The sequence below is a fragment of the Cebus imitator genome, unplaced genomic scaffold, assembly GCF_001604975.1.
Source record: "Cebus imitator isolate Cc_AM_T3 unplaced genomic scaffold, Cebus_imitator-1.0 Scaffold194, whole genome shotgun sequence".
NCBI classification, from domain to species: Eukaryota; Metazoa; Chordata; class Mammalia; order Primates; family Cebidae; genus Cebus; species Cebus imitator.
The window spans coordinates 1,024,644-1,051,080 of NW_016107509.1; the positions used below are offsets into that span (position 1 = coordinate 1,024,644).

A 26,437-nucleotide genomic window follows, 5' to 3' on the forward strand; every position below is an offset into this window, starting at 1 on the left:
GACTGTCTGGGAATCCTATTGACAGGTCATCTCAGGTCCACTGTCTTCCTGGCGTGGACGTCTCCGGGGAGTCCACCCGGGCGCCACAGCAGCCACCTCCCGCAGCAGCGGGGTCCGCAGATTTAACTCTATCCCCCCAGACTCGGGCGCTGGGGGCCGCGCTCCCTCCCCTCCGCACCGCGCCCGCGCCCCCGGCTCCCGGACTGGGCATGCTCAGTCGCCGCCCGCTCCTGGCTCCCAGGGAAACCTCTGCACGCCCTCCCCCGCCGCTCTCGGTCGCCTCCTCTCCGCCCGCCGCCCGGGGAGCATCCCGGCTTCCTCCGCTCTTCGCGACCCAGATTCCTGCCCCGCCCCCGCCCCTTCCGCGCCCGCAGCCAGTGCGGCAGCCGCGGCCGCCCCTGTCCAGCCTCGGCGCCCGGGACCGAGCGCGTCCATCGCCGCCGCGCAGCGCGCAGCCGGAGAGCCTGGGGAAGGCGGAGATGAAGACCACGCCGCCGCGCGCCCCGAGCTGCTGAGCCTGCCGCCGCCAGAGTCCAGGTGATTGGCGACCCCAGAGGAACCACGGGGCGAGTGGCGAATGCCCTTGGGGAGGGAGAGGTGCGGCGAGGACGTAAGGCGTCGCGCAAGCCGCGCGGTGCCTGGGACGCAGCAGAAATGAAAGCATCGGGGCTGAGAGGGAACGTGAATGGAAATGCACTGTGCTTCGGTGCAAGGGCTCGGGGGTCACCCAGGACCGTGATTTTCCCTCTATCCTCTCCTCCTAGATTAACACCCGAGAGGCTGCAGGTCGGCGCGAAAGGCTGTTTGCATCTCGGCCCGGGCGCAGGTCGCCTAGCGACCTAAAGCCGTGGGCTCGGGGAAGGGATCCCAGGCAGAGCCAAAATGGATGGCGGGACCAGGGGGGCCTGGCGGGGGCGAGGGGCCGGTTTGGGTCCCTGGGGACCCCTTGCCCTGCGGGCTTCGGCCCCTAGGGCGGAGCAAGGCAGCGGGGCGGCGGGGCCGCGGGACTGTGGGGTCCTCAGTCCGCGCAGCGAGCCGGGAGGAGCGGTCCGCGGGGCTGTTGCGCTGCGCCTCCTCCAACTGCTGGGAAACTCCGCACTTGAATATTAGAGCATCTCTTTCCTGGGCAGGTAGAACTGGACAGGCGAGTGGGGACTGACAGCTGACAGCTGAAACGGGGCTGTTAAAAGCAGAACAGTGGAGTGTGGTGATGGGGTGAGCTGTCATGGGTGTTTGTTTTTTTTTTTCTTTCTCTCTCCAAGTGTGAGTATGGGCTGCTCTGACTCAGTGTTTCTGCTCAACCTCTAAGCGGCGAGTCCGGTAACACACCTTATGAATATTTCAGGAACAACCTTACGGGCTCACTTGCTTCAGATCAAGTTTAATGAATATGTTTGTCAGCCTTTCTGCTCTGCACAGGCAGGTAGAAGCCCCAAGCTTTCCACATTTCATCCCTTTCCCCACCAACTGGTAAAAAGACGCTGCTAACCTCCAGTGGGCCATAGATTGGTACGATAAATTGAGTCTGTCATTTGGGAGAACAGTTTTGGGCAGGCATCCAGGCATTGTTCTGCATCTCTGCAGTGTATGCGTGTTGTGCCGGTAGCTTGACAACCGTCCTTAACTGGTGCTGCCAATATGGTGGAAAGCAGGTATTGTGCTTGTATTGGGACAAATGTCTTAATTCATTAACATATTATGACAACACGTAGTTACAGCAGACTTAGTCATTCTCTCCCCCAGAAGTTTTCTCTGAGGTCAGTTTAGTTAGTATTTTGGCAAAGGCACACTCTTATATCTCTCTACATTGGCAGGTATTTCTCTCATCTTAATCTTTTTCATAGGAAGAAGAAATAAATGTCTTCTCTGTAAGACATCACTGTCAAGAACACCGAAAGAAGAACCCATTAACGTAGGGAACGTTGAGGACTGGAACAGGCTGTAGGGCATCTTTCCCTACACTTTGGGTTATAACTTCCATTGCATCAACACCATTTACCAGCAAACCAGCACACACAGTAATCAGTACTCGAAATAGTCCTGTTTTGCAGAAAAAGCCTGCTTTTCCCCCGCTTTGATGAGATAGATACGTAATCTTCATAAGGACCTATAAGGAATTCCTCTGCGGACCAAAATTTTAAGCCTCCAGTACAGGATGCTAAAAGAAGCAACTCTTTAATCTTGCCAGCCCATACACAGTGAGGCTGAAGTGCTTCAAATTTTCAGATGTTTTACATTTAGGGAAGGCTTTTCCAACAAAGACCTACTGCAGTTACATCACAGGCTCCACCTCCGCCTGCCAGGCTGCTTCTGCAAGCCTGTTAGTGAGGATAGTATGTATTGCTGTGCTTGATTAATGAAGAAAAGAAATCCCCAAATGCAAGATTCACTTATTTCTCTTATCGAATTCTGCTGATTTAATTGAAAATTTCCAAAATTAATACATGCAGCCAGGACTTAACTGAGGCATGATAATAACTCTATAAATGTTAGCTTTCCAAAAGATCTTGAGCAAAATTACAGTATTCTTCGTAAAATCTTTGATATATTGTATTAGAAGGAAGATTCTATGAAATTGTCAAAATAAGTGAAAATGTCATATAATAAATTAAGCAGCATTTCTTAAAGCATGTTATTTAGATGTTCAAAAGAAACCCAGTTGCATTAACAGACATAAAATCTGGATGATTGAGAAGTTTGCAGAGCTCACATACAAATCTCCAGGTGCCTTAAAGGAAGCGTTCTCTGACCCCTCTGAGAATTTTTAACAAATCACTGTTAGGGTTTCCAGATTTAGCAAATAAAAATGTAGGCTACCCAGTTAAATTTGAATTTCAGGTGAACAGTGAATTATTGTTTTTAGAATACCTATGTCCCATATAATATATGGTACATACTTATACTACAAAATATTATTAGTTGTTTATCCCAAATTCAGTTTCGACTGGGCAGCCTGTATTTTTCTAGCAACCCTAGTTATTGGAAATGTTTCATTCTTCCTTTTTGGGTCATTTATGGGTTGAAAAAATAAAGTGGAGCAGAAATCATATGCTGTTCTGCAGACAATCTGGGACAAGCTTAGTTCTGGTTCAAGCTTTTGAAAATAACTCATGCTTAAAAGTGAACAGTTTCACTTCAACACATATTGGTTGGGTATCTCTGCTTGCTAGGCTTCGTGGAAGGTGCCAAGGATGCAAAGAGGACAAGGGGAAATGGGGCAGGGGGAGGGATCTGCATCATAAGTTCTGGGACTTACTGTGCCAGTTTTGTGTGTTTATGGTGGTGGTGGAGGGGCGTGTCTACTGTAGGAGCCTGGGAGAGACACTGAATTATGCTGGGCAGCTACAGTCAGGGAGTGAGATGCCTAGCAGTTTTGAAAGGGCTGGCCTTGAATAAGACAGTGAGATCTTATCCCAGGAGAAAATGAGAAAAACAAAAAACAACAACAACAACAACAAAAAACCTCTGTACCTCTGTATTAATAGATAGTAGAATAGAGTGGTGCTGGATGTTGAAGGATTTGATCTGGTAGCCTTACTGAGAGGACAGAGTGGCCTGCTGAGAATGAGGGAAGCGAGGGGGATTCTAAAAGAAAGATTTTAAATAGTTGCCAATGGGAATGGAAGAGATAGCTGCAAAGGGACAACTGCAGGAATTGGCAGACGGTACTTGAGTGAATGCACCTCAGCGTATTTAACATAGCAGTTGATCTGCTCTTGACTCATACCCTAAGTGATCATTTACTATTCTACTACCATCCTGGTCTCCTCAGATAAAAAGTCGTCATCACTCAATACTGGAATATATCATTTAAATGTTTTATTACATTTATATAAAAGTAGATATTTAAATATAATATTTGAGATGCCGATCAATAGTCAGTCGCTTCTTGGCACAAATCTCTGAAATAAGATAAGCAGATGTCTTGGTTTAGCAAATCTGTTGCTTCAAGTAGGAAAAGAAATTAAATTGAGATGATTTCTGACTTGGTCCAGCTATCTTTAAGAAACTAGATTCTGATGATGGAAAGAGTATACATTTTACAGAAATAGCGCTATGTGAAAATGACTCTATGCTTGTAGTACCACAGAGGACGTAGTCAGAATGTTCCAAATGCAGTTAATTCCAAAAAACCAGCACATCACATACATATGTGTCTTTGAAGACCCAGAAACTACTTTCATTATTGAATGACTTAGTAAGTTTCCAGGGAAGTTGATGATCAAACCAATGCAGTCCATGTAGAGAACAATTACTCATTTCTTGAAGATTCCAATTTACAAACTCTGGCAACTGATAATAGAGTGCTGTTCTAGATTGCACTTCTGTTAACAAATCTAGTTTTCTTAGGATCCATCCTTCAGAAGAGCCTCATGTGTTTGAGTGTTCATATGTGTGGTTAAATTTCCACTTAAAATTTTATAATAAGGCCTTAAAATTATAAAAATTACCCTATACTAAAACTTATAATTAAGTAGCTCATTAGGATCTTTCTTATCAAATGATTATCCTTTCAACAGAGCAGAAACAGTTCTATTTCAGGTTTTTTTACTGTTCCTCTTATAGTGTCTGCTAAACACATTCTGCCTTGTAGTTCTGATAGTATATGAGAAAAAAATGTGGTCAGGAATGTACTGATATTGCTAACATTTCAAGGCAAGTAGACCGTAGGTTTTGTTTTCAGCAAGGCTTCACAAGAACACAGCTTATTAAAGAAAGGCCTACTGCAGTAATCCCCAATGACAGTTTATGTGGACTATCACCCAGAGAGAGCCTTGACTGAAATTGTGTGCCCTATTTACATTTTACATTCTAAGTCCTCAGTGAATCTCTGAGTTTAAAGATTCCGAAGACAGTATGTTCTTTCATCCTGGGAGCTTTTAACCTTCCAGCTCACTTATGCTGACCATGAGCAAGTCATATTTTATATCAGTTTCCATGCTGTAAAATGGAAGATATGCACATTAAAAAAATAATATTGTGCCAACCCTAATCTCAGTATCTATAAAATAAACTCTAAGTGTTGCTGTGGTTCCAAGGGATGAATAACTTTATTCTCAATGAAAGTAGACAAGTTATACAATGTTTGGGTACTCTATATGATATTTTAGATGCCATCGAAATAATTAACAATTTGATTTTTTTTTTTTTTTTGCTTTTGCTTTTTTGGTGCAAAGCAAAATGATTGTGGCAAATGCCTAAGGAGAGCTCATTAAGCCTCTTTTAAAAAATCAGCCTCATGCAGGCAAATAACTACAGATTCAAAGGTCTTTACATAACTTTTAAACGTTAGTTTCCATTTTAATTATTGGGATTAGGACTTGGGTAATTAGAATGCTGGTTATAAGAGCTCATTTCAACATTATAACTCTCCTTTCTGTTTTTCTTTCTCCTTCTGTTTTTCTTTTCTCTTTCTGCAGAAATACCTCTTTCTGCAGGTAGTTGGTCAAAGGCTACCATATGTTTTGAAGGTTTCATTCATAATGAAACTAATTATTTATTTATCTCACAGCTGTTTTTTAGTTTAACAGATATCACCAGTGACATCAGAAACTCTGTTCCCTAAATCTTTTTTACTTTTTTACCAGTTGGCATTATAAATATTTAAAATGTGAATCAATCTTTGGAATGAATTTACTGTACATTTCTTACCTTTTCCTTTAAATAAATAGGAATATTCCACCCTTCAAAATTTGGAATCCAGATTTTCTGAAGACTCCATATTCCATAAATACTGGCATGTTAATTTCAGGTTTTCTTTGCTTCAAAATCCACTTAAATGAGCAAAAAAATAATAATTGCTTTTAGAAGTTCAATTGTACATTCTCTTAAAATGGTAAACATTTATCAAAGGTATTTAAATTATGTACATTATTAGTCGTAATTTTAAAAGCCTTTACTAAAATACATAGAATTTTGACTTTCATATTCTGTCTCATGGATAATGTATATGTAGCCCAATATGTGAATCCAAAATATTAAAATCGAGACTTATGAAACAGATGGGTTGAGTTATAGTTTTTACTTCACTAAAGAGTTTTGCTGTTCCAAAATTTTTCTCTACTATTCCTTTAAACTGTAGATAACCTGAAGTATTTAAAATAGAGCCAGAATTATCAAATTTTTATATATCCACAATCCTTCTAGCACACATTTATCAACTAGAATATTGAGTTATCTTTGTGGGTGAGAGGCAGAAAAGAAGTCTGCAATGTAGTGTCATAGCCGAGTTTGTCAGCTACATCCAAAGAATGTTCATAGGTGTGGAAGCCAACATGGAAACTGGTTTCTGTTGGTCTACCTTACAGCTCTTTATTTGACCATGACATTTCTACAATTTTATCAAGGACTCAGATGTACATAGATCAAAATGCAAAGCTAAAGCAATAGAGAATTTGGATGACAATCAGGTTTAAATTGGAAATCTCTTAGCCCAGAACGAGCACTGGAACTAAGATTATATTTTAAAAGGATGGATGTGAAGTTCATTTAGGTTCTAAAATCACTTGCTAAGAACATAATGTAGAAGTCCCAGTTTACCAACAGTTTGGGTTTCAAAACATAGTTTTAGTTCACTTGAGCATTAGCAAACAGTACAGAAGGAATTAATGCTCTACTTTTGTTGGATTCATAGATGAATGGAGTCCAGATCTAAGAAGGTCAGAAGCAAAATATATAACACACTGCACTGAAAGTGATGCATTTTCAGCCACCTGTCAGAGCGACAGAATGCTTTCATTGGGTGGGACATTGGTTCAGATGACCAAAAAACACCTCCTAAATCTTATTCTGCAGTTTAAATTGAGCTTTCAGGCACTTATACACAAATCTGCCAATGTCTAATTCAGCTTAGTAACATATATGTGATAGATAACTATTGTACATCATTTCTTTAACTTATAATGGATATATGATCTTATTCTTTTCCATGTGTTAGTTATTCCCTAGGTAATTAATCATTCTAACTAAAAATAGGTGCATCTACTCTGTGACTATCACTAGGTTAAATTAAAGAGCCTGTTTCCAGTTATTCTTTAATTATCTAAGATCATATTTGAAATTCTAGTTCAAAATGATGATATGTATTTTGAATGGCCATAAAATAGGCTTGTGTCCAAGTCCTAAAATGAAATTGCACAGCACACCTAATCAAATTGGACAACGATGAAAGATGAACATGTGTTCGTTCTGAGTGTACTCTGCATGTACTCTGTCCTTACTCTGCATTGTGTTTTGACTTTTAAAAGTATTTGTTTATAGCACAGAGTGGACATTTGTCATTCTTTTCCAACAATGCCATCTGAATCTCTTGTCCATGTTGTGGGTTATACTGGTGAAGGTTCTCCAGAGAAAAGGAGATATATTTACATTAAGATACTTATTATAAGGAATTGGCTTACTCCACGATGGAGGCTGAGAAGTCCTACAATCTGCTGTCTGCAAACTAGAGATCCAGGAAAGCTGGTGGTGTCATTCCAGTCCAAGGGCAAGAAAAGACTAATTAATGTCCCAGCATGCAGGAGGCAAAAGTGGGTAACTTCTTCCTTCTTCTGCCTTTTTTTTCTATTCAGACCCTCTTTGGATTGATGATGTCTACCCATACTGTAAAGGAGAAATGGTTTACTGTGTCCACCAATGCAAATGCTTATTTCATCCAGAAACACCCTTGTAGGTGCACCCACAAATAATGTTTAATCTGGGCACACTTTGACCAGCCAAGTAGACAGACAGAATTCACCATCACAGGGGCTCTTGCACGGTGAGGCAGAGCCCACTCTCTACTCTAGAAGCTGAAAGTGCCAGATGCTTCCTTTCCCCAGACATTCTTGCACCTGGGCCTGGGCCCATGACCCAAACTCTGCCCCGGTGGCAGATGTTCCAGTCCATAATATCCCTTGACCAGTGCTGGAGGGTCAATGGGGCCACTCCAGTCTGTGCCTGGTGGTGGCAGTAGAGGTCTGTTTACTGGGTCAGTTCTGTGTCATTCTAAGTTTTGTTATTTTTGGCTACATAACCTCATACCCAGTTCTCTAGCCAACCTGGAGAGTCTGTGAGTTGCCTTCAGAACAAATTCCATTTCTGCTTATTGGCAGAGCTAGATTCTGTTTCTTGCAGTAATAAACAGGATGAGAGTCCGTATTTATGTGGGACCCATTGAGCACACGGCACTGTGAAAGGCACAAAATGGAATGCTTTTTCATTCCCTGAGTATTCATGGAACAAGGCATCTTGCTTGGCATTGGCCGGAAGGAGAGACATACAAAGCTGGTATTTTCGAACCAGTGCTATGAACACAAGTAGGAGGAGGTGGAGATACTACTGGCAAACTTAAAGGGAGGGTAGATGTAATTCCATGGCTATGCTAATTTTAAAAATGGATGTAGTGTGTAGATGAAGGGTTGGGATAAGAAAGGATACTTTTCGGGCAAATAAATACTGTGTTTCATCTATTCCAAGACAAATTTTTTTTCCTTCAATTTAACATTTATGAAATTAGGAAGCATTGTTAAGAGTGTGCCATGTTTTAATTGTTATTTTTTTCTGCTCAACTCATCTGCCATATTTTATTGAATCTAAGATGTCATTAACATACACTATTATATGTTATACCTCTAAGGAAAAAGCTCAATAATTATTTTAAAAATGCCTCTGCCAGGCACAGTGGCCCATGCCTGTAATCCCTGCACTTTGGGAGGCCGACACAGGTGGATCACTTGAGGACAAGAGTTCAAGACCCACCTGGCCAACATGGTAAAACCCCATCTCTACTAAAAATACAAAAATTAGCCTGGCATGGTAGCATGTGCCTGTAATCCCAGCTACTTGGGAGGCTGAGGTGAGAGAATCACTTGAACCCAGGATGCAGAGGTTGCATTGAGTCGAGATTGTGCCACTGCACTCCAGCCTGGGCAACAGAGCAAGACCTATCTCCAAAAAGACTATATCCTAACAGCTTACTGGGGACCCCAGACTAGAGGATTCAAAGAGACCCTAAGAGAACTAAGTCAGTTATGGAAATGGTATGGGTTAAATACCAAATTCCTTTTCATTGTTGTTTTAAATAGTGTTCAAAAGCTATTAAAGAGTAATAGATTTACCTCTAACTTCTGTTATAAACCAATTTGGGTGCTAATTATTATAGCCTTGCTTGGCTGTTAAAAAAAAAAAAAATGCCTAGCATTCCTGCGGTGATTCTCAGTTTTGTAGATGGCACCTTGTTGTTGTTGGTTTTTTTTAATACCTTTTTTAAAAAAAATTCATATATATCCAAAAGTACATAGGATAGTATGAATCTCAGTAATTAAAAATCATCAAATCGTGACCAATGCTATTTGATCTCTAACCCTACCCTCTATCTATCCACATTATTTTGAAGCAAATCTCAGATACCATATGATTTTGTTTATAAATATTTCAGTAGGTATCTCTAAAAGAAAATGAGTTTTCAAAAATATACCCCTGGGAAAAAAAAAATCTATAATTTGTGGCACTTTTTTTTTTCCAGAAAACAAATTTTTATTTTTTTAAATTAAGTTTTAAGTTACTTTTGCCTTTGGAGGTTTTTTTTATTTTTTTTTTAAGAAAAAAAAACAGTAACAACAACAAATTAGTAACAACAGCAAATCCACTTCAATGTCTACTGATTGCTTTTTATGAAATTTGTATGATGCTAACATGTCATATTGCTGTTCTGCAACAATATCTCTTCTGTTTTTCATCCTGCAGCTTTCTTTTCTATATATGCTGTAGCTGAGGAGTTGTGTAAAAAATATTCTTGCCATTTCCAATGTAGTTTTCAGAAAAGCCGTATCTGTCCTTTAATTATTTTTGGCCCTAAACGAAGAATTCATAATACCTTATCAAATGATTTGGACGTGCTGTTAGCTAATGAGCCTATATCACATTGAACCATGTCAGCATTTGTTTACTCAAACTCTTCCACATTCCTGTTAAATATTTTCCATTCATCTTCATCTAATGTCAAAACCAACTCACACACATCTGTACTGTGTTGCCTGATGGATACTGTCCCAGAAGTGGCTTGGGTTTTGATAATTCCTCCACTTGTTGCAGGCAAATGCTCTGGTTCCTCAAGCCTTAGTTCCTTCTTCTTCTTTTTTATTTTTTTAAAAGTGTGATTTAAGTCAAGGTTTCATGGCGCTAGATCTCAAGAGGTGACTGGTGCCTCCACCTGGGCTGAAATCACAGCCCCATGGCAGCTTTTTAAAATTAAAGTTTTTGTTTATATCAAAAGAACACTTACACATCATTTAAAACATTGTATTGCTACAAGACTTTTAATGGAAAAACTCATTCCCTAATCCATCTCTACTCCAGATATGTGTTTCTCAGGAATACCACTTTAATTCTTTTAACTCTTTATACTGCTGTTTCTCAGTATATTCAAAGTATCAGATCTATTGGTTTTCCACTATAGAAGTGAAATTTTCACTTTCATGTCTAATCCCTCTCTCTTATACACGATTCTGCTTCCTCAGTTATCCTGATATCACTATTTTTATTAAACTGTTTATTTAGACAATGTAAATTTTATTTATAGCTTGTTATATTTTTGTATGACTTTTTGTTTTCTCAAGAATTAGTAATTCTAGTTTTCTTTTTCTTATCTTCTATTAATTTCTATTAATCTTGTTTTTTGTTTTTTGGTTTTTTTTGAGACAGCATCTCACTCTGTCGCCCAAGCTGGAGTGCAGTGGCATGATCTTGGATTACTGCAGCCTTTGTCTCCCGGGTTCAAGTGATTCTTCTGCCTCAGCCTCCCAAGTAGCTGGGATTACAGGAGGGTCCCACCATGCTTGGCTAATTTTTGTATTTTAGTAGAGACTGGGTTTCACCATGTTGTCCAGGCTGGTCTTGAACTCCTGGTCTCAAGCAGTCCACCTGCCCTGGCCTCCCAAAATGCTGGGATTACAGGTGTGAGCCACCATGCCCAGCCAATTAATCTTATTTTCTATTAATTTTATTATTAATGCATATCCCAATTATCCCCAAATCAACAGAGTTGTGAATATTTTCTGCATACATTCATACATGTCAAATAATCTGTCAGTTCTAGCTTTTTTATGAAGACATCCTTAAGCTGTAATGCACTCTGAACTGGTGAGATTATTGTTAAGGGCCTTACATTCACCATCATTTTTTTTTTTCTTTTTTGAGACGCAGTCTTGCTGTGTCATTCAGGCTGGAGTGCAGTGGCACGATCTTGGCTCACTGCAACCTTTATCTCCTGGGTTCAAACGATCTCCTGCCTCAGCCTCCTGTGTAACTGGGATTACAGATGCGTGCCACTATACTCAATTATTTTTTGTATTTTTGTAGAGACAAGGTTTCACCATGTTGATCAGGCTGGTCTCACACTCCTGACCTCATGATCTGCCCGCCTCAGCCTCCCAAAGTGCTGGGATTACAGGCATGAGCCGCCTCGCCCGGTCTTGTTCACCATCATTCTAAAAGAAATCCTTTCACCTTTCTCCAGTATGGGATTTTCTGATTCCTGGGTCCAATGTCTTTCTCATTACCCATCTTCATTTCAATAGAATGCCTTCTTCAGAAGCTTCCAGAAAAGGCATACTTGAAAGATAAATGGAAGGTCTTGTATGTCTGAAATTGTCATTTTCTCCTTGCACTGTATATTTTGGCTAAGTATAGAAATCTAGATTAGAAATATTTTTTTCTTGGAGTTTTTCTTTTTGCTTCTGTGTTCCCGTTGACAAATTGAATACTCCTAAGACGTGGTCTTTTCTATGTGAACTGCTTGTTTTTGTTCTTCCTCTGGAAACTTTTATGTTGTAAAATTTTATCATAACGTGTTTTGGTGAGGATCTTTAGTTATTCAAGGAGCTGGGTACCCTGTGGGTCTTTTTGATCTGGAGACTCATGTTCTTCAGTTCTTGGAGAGTTTCCTGTATTATTTCTTTGATAATTTATTCATCAACATTCTCGATTTTCCTTCTCTCTAGAATATCTGTAATTTGGATGTTGAGTCTTTTTGTCACTTCTTTTGTTAATTTCTTCTGGCAGATTCTCTCAAATTTGATAGATATTTTCAACTTTGTCTTTCATTTCAGACACTTTTATAAAATTTCCAAGAACATTTTCTAATTCTTTTAAAGTTCCTTTTTATTGATTCCTGTTCCTATTTAATGAGTATAATATTTTTCTTATATCTGTGAAAATTATAATGTTTTGATGGTTTTCTTCTCTTTGCATTATTTCTTTTTCTTTTAGATTTCCTTTTGCTATGGGTCTCTGTAATTCATTTCAGAAATGTCCCTTAATTGTCTGGTAATCCTTGGCTGTCTGTTCATATTTAAGATTGAGGCACTAAAATGCTCTCTGTGCACAGGTGGGGTTTGTTGACCACCTGTTACATAGTAGCCCAGTTGGGGGCTAATGCTTCTTTGTGGGAGAGCTGTGTGTGTGTCTCTGAACCAATTTCCTGAGCGATAACTCCTCTAATATCCTACCTGAGGAGTGGTATGCTGGCTGCCTCTGTTCTGGGAGTTGAGTAGGAGAAGGATGGCAAGGATCTCACATTTACCAAGTAGATTTTCATGCAACCTCCTTATATTTAATATGACAATTCAATCTCATTTTCCTACATCACCAAATTCAGAGCCTCTCTAGCTCAACCTCTTTGTAAGTAAATTTCATCTCTGCTGATAGAATGGAGAGGGGTTGTGCCTAATTTCAAAAGATGAAAAAGGAGACTTAGGTCCTAACTACTCCTGTGAAAACTTTCATCCAGGCTGGGCACAATGGCTCACACCTGTGATCCCAGCACTTTGGGAGGCAAAGGTGGGCACATTGCTTGGGCTCAGGAGGAGTTTAAGACCAGCCTGGGCAACGTAGCAAAACCATGTCTGTACTGAAAATACAAAAAAATAGCTAGGTGCAGTGGCACATACCTTTAGTCCTAGCTACTCGGAAGGCTGAAGCAGGAGGATTGCTTGAACCCAGGCAGTGGAGGTTGCAGTGAGCCGAGATTGTGCCACTGCACTCCAGCCTGGGCAATAGAGCAAGACCCTGTATTTAAAAAATAAACAACAACAGAAACCTTTCAACCAAGCCTCTAGTTTTGCCTTCTTCTTACACTCTCACTTTTAGAGGAATTGGGCACCTCTAATTCCTAAAAAAGGCTGAGATTCTGTATTCTAAATTATATTACTTCTGAGTCACATACCCCACTGCAGACTCAGGTAATTAGGCTAAGCCAATTACCTTTTGCTCATCCCTTTCAGCTTCCAGAATTCTGCTGACATCTGGTTCTTTTGTTGCCCTTAGTCTTGTGTGTTTGTACCTTTTTAATTTAATTTTTATATCAATGGGACTTCATGTGTTTTATTTGTCATGCATAAATGGAAATCCATGACACAGACTTTAAAAACTCACTCAGGAGTTGGAGACCAGCCTGGCCAACATGGAGAAACCCCATCTCTATTTAAAATACAAAAATTAGCTGGGCCTGGTGGCACATAACCTGTGATCTCAGCTACTCGGGAGGCTGAGGCAGGAAAATCGCTTGAACCTGGGAGGCAGAGGTTGCAATGAACCAAGATTGCACCACTGTATGCCAGCCTGGGCGACAAAGCAAGACCTTGTCTAAAAAAAAAAAAAAATTAAGGACTTTAAAATAAGTGTTAAATACATCAGCAATGATGATTGTGAGATAGCTGGAAAACCAGGAGAACATGGGATCACAGAAGCCACAAAAAGGGCCTTTTAAGAAGCAGCTTCACATGTGTTAGAGGCTGAATGAGACAGGACAGGAAAGTGAAGCTTGGAGTAGAGCGCACTGTGCCTTCAACCAAGAATGTACTTACTCACCCACCGTTTGTGTAGAGGCAAGGAGTGCTAATTACTCCAGAGATGTTTATGATCCAAGCTGTCTGTGTGTTAAAAGGAAGTTGTCTTGAGCACTGTGTATGTGTGAGAAGTGTATGCATGGGTAGGTACGCTGGAGGGATTGTGACAGAGCAAAGGATCCAGGGCTCAGAGACTGTGGATTAAGAGCACTGGGAGGCTCTCCAGTGAGGCTAGAAGGATATGAGTTGCTTTATCAACAACGTATAACATATTCTGGAATTACTTAACCTGGCTTAACCTGAATAAAAACGTCAGATTGAGGAAATGAGAATCCTGTAGTGTGATATGCTGCGAGTCATTAGTACTCTTTGTCACCAACCAATAAATTCTTATGCAGAACCATTATAGCTCAGAATTCGGAAGTAAGTAGGCTTCAGTCTTGCTATATTACACTGATTCTAAAATACCTTTTTTCCCCCCACACCACTAAAATTAGATGCATTGTAGTTTAATTACCAGCATTTTATTTTTTCTTAGGGGTACATAAAATAATGGTAGATTCTATCATTGATGGCACTAATGAAATACCATTGGAAAGAATAAAATAATATTCACTCAGCAAACATCTGTTAAGCCATGCGTAATCGTACCTCTAAAGTGTTTTAAAAACTGCTTTTTTGTTTTACTTTATGAATTGTTGCAGAAGCTCAGTCTAAATGGTCAAATTTCTTTAAGTGAATGCTTTTACCTCTTCTGCATGGTCAGGGGTAGCATTGCCTTAAGAACAGAGTACTCTGCTTGCCTCCAAGCTGCTGGAATGCCCCAATTTGCTTGAACTTTCCCATTAAATGTTTCTAGATAAATGCTTTCACTATGTTCTGATTGTATGAAAGCAAAAATTTTGCCAAAACCATCAGATTGGCAAAATTATGTCCATTGAATTTTTATGCAGACATAAGTTTATCATTCTTTTATCATGGTTTCATTGAGAAATTTAATTTTAAAACTAAAATATAAAATTGAGAATTTACAAAATTCAGATGATGTTTGGGGCAAAATAGATTACTAATATATATTTTGAAGTCTCCTTATTCCTTTGTAGCTGAGAGATGAATTTTTTTCTTCATTTTTTCTTTTTGAGACAGGATCTCCCTCCAGTGTCCCAGGCTGGAGTGCAGTGGCGCGATCTCGACTACAGGGCTCAGGTGATTCTCCCACCTCAGCCTCCCTAGTAACTGGGACTACAGGCACATGCCACCGTGCCTGCCTAAGTTTTTGTACTTTTAGTAGAGATGGGTTTTTGCCATGTTGCCTAGGCTGGTCTTGAACTCCTGACCTCAAGTGACCCACCCAGCTTGGCCTTCAAAAGTGCTGGAATTATGGGCATGAGCCAGGGTGCCCAGCCTTGAGAGGTGAATTTCATCAATCCTGCATGCTTTGCTGCCTCCGTGAAAATGGTGCATAAGATGTAGGCAACTACAGTGAAATCCAGAAAATCACTGACTTTGAAACAGATCATAAATACATTTGCAGGCAGCCCTGAATTCTGTAGCTGGCATGGACCTCCCTTGCTATAAATCACAGAAATTAACACTGCATGAGTGTTTTATTCATGAAGGGGATAAAAACCTTCTTTGTTGTCATTTTAATGAGTGTCAGCAGTGTTTTTCAAGCTAGTCACTGGAGGAGGAAAGGAAAATTCTGGAATGTGGCCTCAGGGAGCTCTTTATACCTGAGCATTGTACCTCTAATATGAGATGATGCATAGCCTGTGTGAAATGTAAATGGATAATTTGAAAGATTTTTCATTTATCCATGATGGTAATTTTTCATATTGCTTCTTTCTCTCCTCATGTGCATGACTGTATAGCGTCAAAAATTGCATTTTATTCATGCTTCAAATGCTCACAAATAACCTTAGAAAATTTTCTTTTATTTTCTTCTCTTTTATTCCTTGCCCATTCCTTCTCTTCTCTCTCCTTTTGTTTCATGCAGTATAGTCTTCCTGCATTATATCCTTTGAAATCTATGAGTCCCTCACCTGTCTAGGTCCTCCTTGCATAGACATAGTGCCTCTCAGGATCTGACAACATATGAAGCAGGATGCAAACTTAGCCATTATCTGGATTTGCTAATTCAGACCTGAATCTCATATTTGGCCCATCTGATTTCAAAAGACTGACCCCTTGTGTTTGTGGGTCAGCTCAGCGAGAGCCCAGCCCCTCACATGGCAAGTGGCTTACCATCTACTCATCCACAAGCCGTCTGTGCTCTTGCCTGATGTTGCCTCAGAGACGTGCTTCTGCTAGAAGGGCAGGCTTGTTTTGGAGAACTTTCTCTGATTTCTTGAAAACCATCCACAGACATGGATATGTGCAGAACATAATAAAGAATTAATGGAGCTGTGACGGGAATTAATTACATCTTAAAACTACATTGGTGGCAGGGTGCGGTGGCTCACACCTGTAATCCCAGCATTTTGGGAGGCCAAGGCAGGTGGATCACTTGAGGGCAGGAGTTCGAGACCAGCCTGGCCAACACGGTGAAACACTGTCTCTACTAAAAATACAAAAATTAGCCGAGTGTGGTGGCATGCACCTGTAATCCCAGCTACTTGGGAGGCTGAGGCAGGAAAATCACTTGAACCTGGGAGGCAGAGGTCGCAGCGAGCCAAGATTGCACCACTGCACTCCAGCCTGAGTGACAAAGCAAGACTCCATCTCAAAAACGACAACAGCAACAACAACAACATTGGCTTTAATTATCTGTTAGTTTTGGCCTTTGTCAACTTTTTCCATTGCCTTTCTAACAAAGAGAGTAAATTTCAAGTGTCTCACCACAAAAAAAATGTAAAGTAATAAGATGATAGATATGTTAATTAGCTTGATTTAATCTCTCTACTTTGTATATATATACCAAAACATCACATACAAATCATAATATAATTATCATTCACCAATTAAAAATCATATAAATACAGAATATCAGCCTTTCTCCTTCATTTTATGTCACCCAGACATAGCCATCACTGAAGAAGGGGTGGAAAAAGAGAAGCCTGTATCTATTTCTGTTTGATTCCAAAATCTGTACTTGACTGGCTGATTGAGGGATGTCACCATTATGATTTCATCAGACTGTAGAAGGGCCACATGTGCATACTGTCAGACCAGTCAAGAGAGAAACGAAAATTTCTCACACAGATTAAAGAGAATGTATGAGTAGTTTTTAATGGAAACTTTCTCAATTACTCTTAGAAAAGCTTTAAAGTGACACAGTATAATAAAGAGATAGGGTAGGCCACGTGCAGTGACTCATACCTGTAATCCAGCACTTTGGGAGGCTAAGGCAGGCGGCTCACTTTAGCTCAGGAGTTCAAGACCAGTCTGGGCAACATAGTGAGACCACCATCTCTACAAAAAAATACAAAATTTAGCCAGGCACAGTGGCATGCACTTGTAGTCCCAGCTACTTGGGAGGCTGAGGTGGGAGGATCACCTAAGCCTAGAGGTCCAGGCTGCAGTGAGCCATGATTGCACCACTGCACTCCAGCCTGGGTGACAGAGTGAGACCCTGTCTCAAAAAAACAAAAACAAAAACAACCAAAAATATGTAGGACAAATGGTATTGAACCAAACTAGCTACAGGCTTCCTTCTGCTACCTAGATCAACTTTGGATCAATCTTTTTTTTTTTTTTCCTTGAGATAGAGTCTCACTTTGTCCCCAGGATGGAGTGCAGTGGCATGATCTCGACTCACTGCAACCTCTACCTCCCAGTTTCAAGCGATTCTCCTGGCTTAGCCTCTCAAGTAGCTGGGACTACAGGTGCACACCACCATGCCCAGCTAATTTTTGTATTTTTGGTAGAGATGAGGTTCACCTTGTTGGCCAGAATGGTCTCGATTTCTTGACCTTGCTCAGCTTCCCAAGGTGCTGGGATTACAGGCGTGTGCCACCACGCCCGGCTGGATCAATCTTATCTTTAGAAGAGGAGGCTAAAAACATTATTTTTTATGAGGCTATGGTTCAACATGTGATTGTTTTCTTTCTTCTTTCACCTGAAATGAGAATAGCCCAAGCTGAGCAAATTAATCCATGGCAAATAATTTAGATAAACTGATCTTGAATGTACATTAGCAAAGTCAAATTGTGTGTGAACTCCCTGCCCTCCACAACCTTATTGTTACATGGAATGTGTTTTGTTTGTTTTGTTTTGTTTTTCATTACTGCTAAAATAAAATAAAATAAAATAACCAAAAAAAAATTAAAAATTTGCTTAAACTTTGTTTTTAATCTAAATCTAGGAGAGTGGAACATGGAACGTGTTTTCATCTTCTAGTTATTACTAATTACAGGAATTATATTTTGAGGGTGACCTTTGTGATTTGATTTTTTTCCTCTGATTGGTGTTACAGCGTGAAAAGAAAACATGAAGAAGCAATTAGGGAAACCTAAGGGACCATGGAACTTCTTTTGGTTTCCAGTGAATTCAAGAACTCATTCAAGTTAGTATATATCTCCTAGGCAATTTGAAATATTTTACCACCCACTAGATATATTTTATGTATAGCATAAAATTAACATATTTTCATCTATAAAGGGGAAAGGTGTGATATATTATGAAGACTAAAGCATGCAGAGGTAGACTGAAAGGAAGGAACAGGTTGAAGACTGGGGACTGAGATCACCACATAAGTAACAGTGTGGACCAGAAGCTTGAATTTTATCGGATTTTCTAAGCCCAAGGCTTAGAAAACCTTGATTTACATTTTGGGTGGGGGATATTTTTACTTTCAGTTATTTTAGAATTATACTGCCAACAATTTTTATTGCCTTGGAAATGTAGCCTCAATAAAGAATAATATAAAACTCATGTATTTTCAATTCGTTGTATAATTTCTTCCCATAAAATTTTCTTGTTTAGAAACTTCTAGATCTGTAATACGTTTGCTTCAGGAAAGGAAAGAGGTTAGTTTTCAGTGGCAGGGTAACTGTTTTTGTTTGGGAGTCCTCCAGGTAGCTCCCAGTGGCATACTCTTAGGTTTTCAGGTGCGTATGTACATCCAGGCTTTGATTATCCCCAGCTTTCAGTTTAGTTTGAAATGAATACACTGTGTATTCTCTTCAGTTCTCATGTCAATCCAGAATTTTACCTCTGGTTTCCAGAGGCAGCACAGGAAAGTGAATTAATAGCCCTACCTTGGGAGCCAAGCTTTGAGGGCTTGAATCTCCACCACATCCTAGCTGTGTGACCTTGGAAAGTTCCTCTGTGTTTCAATTTTTTCAGTTGCAAAATGGAGATAATTGTTATTATTTACTCCATCAGATGATAGTTAAGACTAAGTGAGTTAATATAAGTAAAGCTTATAGCATATTGCCTGGCACATAATAAGCACTTTGTAAATATTAGCTATTATTATTAATTTCACAAAACTTTAAGACAATTTTTAAAATTAAATTTTGTTTATAAATGTGCTCTCTACAACTTTTTACTAAACTGGGATAATCTCGAATTAGGAAGATTATAAAAATGAAATAGTATTTACTTCATAGATTATCTTTTATTTATGTATAAATAGTATGATTCCACAGGCATTTGGGTTGTTAACTGGGGATAAACTTAGAATGTGAAGTGCTACATAGAAAGTAGTTTCCTTCGTCTCATGTAGGGATTTCAAGATTTTAAAGAAAGGAGTTCTGTCCCTTCTAGTTGAGTCTCTAATTCATTCCTGGGGTGCTTAATAGAGAGATCGACTTCTAAGAGTTAGGGTTACCCGTAGCACTTTACAAAGAGCCTCAGGGGGCTTCTTGCTCAAAGGAGGCAAGGCAGGTTTCTTGATGCCAGGTGAGAGAATGAGTTTTCAGAAGTAGCAGACCACACTCATTACTGCCCCTTTTCTCCCAGCTGGGGACGGAGAAAAAAAAAGACAAGAGACAGATAACCCCATAGCTTAGCACAGAAGTATCAACTGATCTCTAGGGGCGTTTGATGTGATAAGCACAATCATTTGATCCTTCCCTTGGATGAGTTCAGGGCAATGTCCCTGTACACATTGAAAGAAATTACTACAGATCATGGGAATGGGTTAGGAAACCCAAGGTTAGAATCATATTCTTTATTTTAGTTGAAAATAAATGTACAGATTTGTTTTCTTCCAGTTGGGAGATTTGCAGTTTGTTTTGTTAGTACTATGATTGAATAATGCTGATTAAAAAAAAAAAGTGCACTTTTCTAAAAGAGTTCATTTTGACAAATATATATTAAGCACACAGTGTGTCAGGCACTGTACCCTTCCATGGGTGTTCTAGAAAAGCATACAGTCCAGAGGGGAAAGAGACATGAAAGAGATCATTTTGGAACAATATTAGGAATTTATTTAGTAACATAGAGCAGGTAATTCTAATGTCTCCCTCAGGTGAAAAACACCTCTAGAGAAGAAGTCTTTGAGAAGGGACAACGCACAGAGTGGTTTTTATGTTCATCTTGATTTTTGTGAAACAGGTGGCCTAAAAGTTTTATGTTTGGACAAAAAGTGTGAATTTTTCTATATGTAACTAATAACTGAGTAAAGCTGAATTAAACAATCATCAATATCTGGGCCAGGCGTGGTGGTAAAGTGATCACAGTACTTCTTTTGGAGGCCAAGGCAGTTGGATCACTTAAGGCCAGGAGTTCAAGACCAGCTGGGCAATATGTCAAAACCCTCTCTCTAATTAAAATACAAAAATTAGTTGTGCATGGAGGCTGAGGCATGAGAGTTACTTGGACCAGGAGGCAGAGATTGCAGTGAGCCAAGATCATGCCACTGCCCTCCAGCCTGGGCGACAGAGTGAGACCCTGTCTCAAAAAAAAAAAAATTTCATACCTTCTAATAGCAAATATTAAAGGTGAATGTCTCATTAATAGTTCAAAGACTTATAAATATACTGCATATATCATGTGTAAAAAAAAAAAAAAAAAGTAAATATATGTATTTTTCAATTAATCAAACAGATATAAACCAGGTAAGTAACTTACTTGTAACCATATTAAAGTCAATAGGCTGGTGTGTAAAAACACAGGAGAAGTGTATCATGACTGCCTTATTGTTCGAATGCTATGCAGATGAAGTGTGTTTGTAAATTCTCCCCATCCTGAAAGGACTCCCTATTCCATAAATGATGCTGGGATAGCATGCTAGTCGTATGCAGAAGAATGGAATTGGAACCCCACCTATCACTATCTACAAAAATTAACTCAAGATAGATTAAAGATTTAAATGTAAAGCCTCAAGCTATAAGAATCCTAGAAAAAAAACCTAGGGAACACCATTCTGGATATTATCCTTGGGAAAGAATTTATGACTAAGTCTTCAAAAACAATTGCAACAAAATACAAAAATTGATATGTGGGACTTAATTAAACTAAAGAACTTCTACAGCAAAGGAAACTATCAACAGAGTAAACAGACAACTGACGAATGGGAGAAAATATTCACAAACTATGCATCTGGCAAGAGTCTAAAACTGGGCTTAATTAAACTAAAGAACTTCTGCACAGCAAAAGAAATGATCGACAAAGTAAACAGACAATGGACAGAATGGGAGAAAATATTCACAAACTATGCATCTGACAAGGGTCTAAAACCAGAATCTATAAGGAACTTGAACAATTCAACAACCAAAAAACAACCTCATTAAAAAGTGGGCAAAAGACAGGAACAGACAATTCTCAACAGAAGACATACAAGCAGCCAGCAAACATGAAAAAAATGCAAATCAAAACCACAATGAGATAACATTAGCAAGAATGGTTATTATTAAGAAGTCCAGAAACAGCAGATGCTGGCAAGGCAGTGGAGAAAAGGGAATGCTTATACATTGCTGGTGGGAATGTAAATTAGTTCAGCCATTATGGAAAGCAGTTTGACAATATCTCAAAGACCTTAAAACGAACTACCATTTGACCCAGCAATCCCATTGTTGGGTATATATCCAAAAGAAAATAAATCATTAGACTAAAAAGACATATGCATATGTTTATCACAGCACCATTCACAATAATGAAGACATGGATCAACCAAAGTGCCCTAATTAACAGTGAACTGGATAAAGAAACTGTGTTATATATACACCACAGAATACTATATAGCCATAAAATGGAATGAAATCATGTCCTTTGAAGCAACATGGATGCGATTGTTTGCCATTATCCTAAGCAAATTAACACAGAAACAGAGTACCAGATGTTCTCACTTACTCAGTGGGAGTTAAGCATTGGGTACTTACGGACATAAAGATGGCAACAATAGACACCAGAGACTACTAGAGTTGGGAGAAAGGAGGGGAGCAAAGGTTGAAAAGCTAACTATTGAATACTATGCTCACAACCTGGCTGACAGGATTGATCGTACCCCAAACCTCAGCATCACACGACATAGCCATGTACCAAACCTGCAAATATACACCCTGAATTTAAAATTGAGGTTGAAATTATTTTGAAAAAATTCTCCCCAGGCTTAGGTCCTGCCCAACCACTTGAGAAATGCTGTTTTGGCTATAGCAGAGGCTTAGTAGAAAGAAATAGATGAACTCAGTACCACTCATCAGAAAATAATTCAAAGGGCATTTCTTATCAATAGTGGCTCAGAACATCACGCACACAACTATGATGTGCTAAACACAGATTGTCTAATTAACAGTAAATAGAATGTTAACAAGTGGGTCTCCTTTAAAACAAAGCTATTTGACTTTAAAAATAAACAGTAATTTTGTGTTTTCTATATCAAACATTCAGCATAATTATTTAATGAATATCCCGTGAATAATGAGTTAAATAGCATTTGCACAGGCTTCTTCTGCCACCCAAAGCCATTTTTGGTGTTTCCTCTTTGGGGGACAGATAATGAGATCTAATTGTTGTCTTTGTTTCCTGTTTGGGGGACAGACAATTAGAACTAATGGTTATTTTCCTTCCCTTCACTTTTCCCATTCAGTCAGTAAGTCCACTTGATTCTACCCTCTATTTTTTACCTCTGTTCAATTCTCTCTCTCCCCTCTGTCATCACCCCAGTTCGGGTCACATCAACTTGCAAGAATTTATTTTAACAGTCTCCTAAGTGATTCTTCACTTGACAAAATGATCTTTTACTTTAGAAGAGAACATAGTAAGAATGACAAAATAATAATACTAATAATAAATACTACTCACTGACTGTATATTACATACCTGTAACTATGCTGAGTGCCTTACATGCTTTGGTTCATTTAATCCTTAGAACAGCCCTACAAGCTCATTTAGTTACTTAGCCCATTTAATCCTAGAGAGGTCAAGCAACTTATCTAAGGCTGCCACTTGGCTAGTGGTAGATCCCACACAAGAACTTTGTCTCCAAAACTTGTGCTCTTAATGACATGCACACTCACTGCCATATTTGCCAAATTTTCTCTTAAATCGTAAGGCTCTCTCACTGTATTGAACTATGCTGCATTACTCAGCACAATGTTGGACACATAAGCATTCAAGAAGTTTTTTCAAGGGATAAATTTGAGAACCATTATGTAAAGAGTGGGGAGTTAAAATATTATTTCATTTATCTCACATCATTACGAAATAAATTGTTTTGAGGTAAACCAATTTTATACCTAAATGAAATCAAACCACTTAAAGGTAAAGCCTTCTTAAAAATTTAGATAAATTATTTCTAACACGCAATCCATCCTTTACTACCTTATTTGCATGAGAATTCTCCTTTAATTGTATCCTAATGACAAAGAGTTTTGTTATGAACAAGTGTCATATATGCTACTTCTTTAGTAATTCCTTTGGAACTATGGTTTTAATTAACATCTGCATGCTGAGGAAGCTCAAATCTTTGTTTCCAACCTGCGTTGTCTTCCTGACCTTCAGATCCATGAATCTTTACCACTTGGTCCTGAAATCTCAAAATGTTCCAGAGACCTCTTGTACAACCAGATCCCAAAATCTGCTTCTTCAAAACTTTATATCTTAATGAATAATTCTGCTGTCTATCCAGTTGCTGGCCACAAGCGTGGGCATAATGTTCAACTCTTCCTTTTCCTTTACCGACCACCCCCCAATTAATCAATTAACAAAGTTCCTATTGAGTTTGCCTTCTAACTGTCATCTCTCATATCTTTCACTCTTCTGTCTGTCCATTGCCTTAACCTGCCATTATTATCTTTGCCTGGATTATTGTAACACATTTGTAGACTGTATCTTATATCTATAATTTTACCACAGTATAATATATTCTTCACATTACAATCAGAGTATTTTTTTGTTTTGTTTTGAGACAGAATCTCAGTCACCCAGGCTGGAGTGCAGTGGCACCATCTCGGCTCACTGCAACCTCTGCCTCCTGGGTTCAAGCAATTCTCCTGCCTTAGCCTCCTGAGTAGCTGGGTCTACAGGTGCATGCCACCAGGCCTGGCTAATTTTTGTATTTTTAGTAGAGATGGAGTTTCACCATGTTGGTCAGAGTGGTCTCGATCTCCTGACCTTTTCTTTTTTTGAGACAGAATCTCACTTTGTTGCCCAGGCTGGAGTACAGTACCATGATCTTGGCTCACTACAACCACCGCCTCCCAGGTTTAAGCAATTCTGCAGACTCAGCCTCCCGAGTAGCTGGGATTACAGGCACCTGCCACCATACCCAGCTAATTTTTGTATTTTTAGTAGAGATGGGGTTTCACCATGTTGGCCAAGCTGTTCTTGAACTCCTGGCCTCAAGTGATTCACCTGCCTCCACCTTCCAAAGGGCTGAGATTATAGGCATGAGCCATTGCACCTGATCCTACTGTAGTTATTCTTTTTTCCCCTTTCCACAATGTACTCAGAAAGTCGCATGTCCAGCTTATATTTAAGGGATAGGGAAGCTTTTTGTTTTGTTTGTTTTCTGAGATGGAGTCTCACTCTTTTACCCAGGCTGGAGTACAGTAGTACATTCTTGGGTCACTGTAACCTCCACTTCCTGGGTTCAAGCAATTCTCCTGCCTCAGGCTCCCGAGTAGCTGGGACTACAGGCCTGCACCACCAGACTCAGCTAATTTTCGTATTTTTAGTAGAGACAGGGTTTCTCCATGTAGGCCAGGCTGGTCTTGAACTACTGACCTCAAGTAATCCTCTTGCCTCAGTTTCCCAAAGTGCTGGGATTACAGATGTGAGCCTGGGCACCTGGCCTGCTCCACCTCCTTGAGGGCAGGGTAGCTACATCAATTATTTGACCATTGGGAGTTCTTTCAGTTGGCTGCTATGTTTATTTGACACACCCCCATTTTGTTTATCTTAAGCACCTCTTCACTCTGTTGTGGTACAAGATCCTTCAGGTTCACCTTGCCCTGACCCAGCTTTAGAATGAATCATTTATCCAGGGTCCCCTAGATGCTTTTATTGTTGAATGTATTAGAAACTATGATCTGAGTGTTGGGTGGGACCTACCAAATTAAGTTAAAATTTGGATTCATTTATAAAAACCACAGAAGTACAAAGGATAATATATGTTCCCACTGTTCAAAATAAATAAATGTTATTTTTTCTTTTATTTTGCATCAGATTTATTTTAAGAAATAAAACACACCAAGTTGAAGATCATTTTTCTTCTCCCCAATCCTAAACCCTGCCTCTCTTCCCAAAAGCAACCACAGTCTTAAATTGGTGTATAGACAGTTTTTTCAAGCATGTATGGAACATCTACAGAAATAAACGTGTTAAATAAGAGACTGGCTTTTATTCGAGCTAAACATGAGTTCCCACACTCTGAGCTGTTCTAGTTGGCAGTGTGTCTCTGCCCACAGCTCTTTGTCCATACATTCATTCCTTGCATTGCTGCTGCAGTGGATATTCCATTTGTCTCTTTTCTCATGTGATAACTTCCCTCCACTTCCAGACACTCTCTTGTGTAGTCTGTTTTATCCCATCTCATCCTAACTTGCTACTTTGTAGGCTGCTCCTAGTGTCCTCCTTATCCAAAGGAAGAAACCTGATAACCTGATGTACACTTTGTGAAAGCAAATCATAAACTGTGAAAAGTGCTATGCAAATATCAAATCTCACAGCTCTGTTCACAGTGCCAAAAGAAAATGGGGCCTGCGGCATCATTCATTTGTGTGGAGTACCTTGCTCTTTAACAGTTGTCCTTGAGCTCTTTAGCAGTTACCTTTGATCTTAAAGTTAGTTGCTTCTAGTTACTTTTTTCCCCCCATTTATTTATTTTATTGCATTTTAGGTTTTGGGGTACATGTGAAGAACATGCAAAATTGTTCTAGTTACTTTTGAGTTGTACTTCTTCTACAAAGTTGGAGCTAACAGATTTAAGACTACTGGATATCTGGAAACCCAGATGGCTAATTTGATTATTCTTCATTTTTATTTTTTCTTATGAATACTATTCCTGAAGATATAGGAACGATACCCAAAATAAAGGAAAAGCTTACTATTGAAGAGATTGCTCATGAAATTCCCAATTTCTCCAGCAGGTGACTTCAAATGAAAGGCTAGACTGGGCATAGTGGCTCATGCCTGTAATCCCAGCACTTTGGGAGGCTGAGTCAGGCAGATCATTCATTAAGTCAGGTGTTTGAGACAAGCCTGACCAACATGGTGACACTCCG

The 26,437-nt window shown here is 39.5% G+C and overlaps 1 protein-coding gene across 1 annotated transcript in view; it reads left to right on the forward strand.

Annotated features, from left to right (window-relative positions):
- The first annotated feature begins 376 nt into the window (after nt 1-376).
- ELMOD1 (ELMO domain containing 1) overlaps nt 377-26,437 on the forward strand; it is a 75,808-nt gene continuing 49,747 nt past the window's right edge. The window contains exon 1 of the mRNA XM_017547051.2: nt 377-537. The gene's annotated coding sequence lies outside the window, so the exon portion shown is untranslated. The remainder of the gene's footprint in view (nt 538-26,437) is intronic.